The sequence below is a fragment of the Orycteropus afer genome, unplaced genomic scaffold (genome assembly GCF_000298275.1).
Source record: "Orycteropus afer afer isolate SDZICR_OR568_19922 unplaced genomic scaffold, OryAfe1.0 scaffold00062, whole genome shotgun sequence".
Classification (NCBI taxonomy): domain Eukaryota; kingdom Metazoa; phylum Chordata; class Mammalia; order Tubulidentata; family Orycteropodidae; genus Orycteropus; species Orycteropus afer.
Window position 1 is genome coordinate 2,524,083 of NW_006921649.1, and position 1,486 is coordinate 2,525,568.

The window sequence follows — 1,486 nt, forward strand, 5'->3', positions numbered from 1 at the left end:
TGGACTTATTTTAATTGTCTTCAGCTTCAACTTGAATTTGCTTGTGAGCAGTTGATGGTCTGTTCCACAGTCAATTCCTGGCCTTTTTTTTTGGCTGGAGATATTGAGCTTTTCCAACACCTCTTACCACAGACGTAGTCAGTCTGATTCCTGTACACTCCACCTGGTGAAGTCCATGTGGATGACTGCTGTTTGTGCTGTTGAAAAAAGGTATTTGCAATGAAGAAGTCATTGGTCCGGAAATACCCTATCATGTGATCTCCAGTGTCATTTCTATCACTAAGGCCCAATTTTCCAACTACCAGTGATTCTTCTTTGTTTCCAACTTTTGCATTCCAATCAGCACATCTCCATTGCTTGTTCAGTCCATTTCAGAGTGCAGAAGTTGATAAAAATTTTCAATTTCCTCATCTTTGGCTGTGGTGGTCAGTACCTAAATTTGAATAATAGTAGTATTAACTAGCTTTCCTTGTAGGCATACAGACATTATCCTATCACTGACAGCATTGTACTTTAGAATAAATCTTGAAACATTCTTTGTGATGTTGAACACCACTCCATTCTTCTTCAAATTGTCATTCCCAGCATAGTAGATCACATGGTTATCTGATTCAAAATGGCCAAAACTGATCCATTTCAGCTCACTAATGCCTAGAATATCAATCTTCATGTGTTCCTTTTCATTTTTGACAACTTCCAATTTTTCTAGATTCATATTTCATACATTCCATGTTCCAATTATTAATGGATGTTTGCAGTTATTTTTCCTCACTTTGAGTCATGCCACATCAGCAAAGGAGGTCCCCAAAACTTTAGTTTATCCATATCATTAAGGTCAGTTCTACTCTGATGACACAGTGATTTCCCAGTTGTATTTTGAGTGTTTCCTGACCTGAGGGGCTCATCTTCCAGCACTATATTGGACAATGTTTCAGGGCTATTCATAAAATTGTCCAATAATGTATCATACAGTGTGTTCCTCTGCTGTTCATAAGGTATTCCCTGGCCAATTCTTTGGAAGCAGATGACCTCTTCTTTCTTCCAAGTCTGTCTCAGTCTACTGAAACCTCTCCACCATGAGCAATGCTGCTGGCATCTGAAACACTGATGGTATAGTCTCCAGCCTCACAGCAACATGTAATCCACTACAGTAGGACAAATTGACAGACAAGTTCATCTCCCTTAGCTTTTCCAAATGTCTCTGCCCACTTCCTGGCCTTCCCCCTACCTATTCTTACTGTAGGCTCTGGCTTCCTCCTGCTTCCTGCCTGGGTAGGGACTCTCCCTCCCCTTACCTGGATCTAGCTTCTTGCCTTGAGTGGGGTCTCTCAAGGTGTTTAGTGGTGGCAAAAAGTTTTCATAACTTTGCCCCCTGAATGCTCTAGTACATACATGAATATATTTGCAGCATATGTCAATTGATGTAGGTATCTACCACTAAGGAGCTCTGGTAGCATAATGCCTAAGACACTTGTCTGTTAAGCAC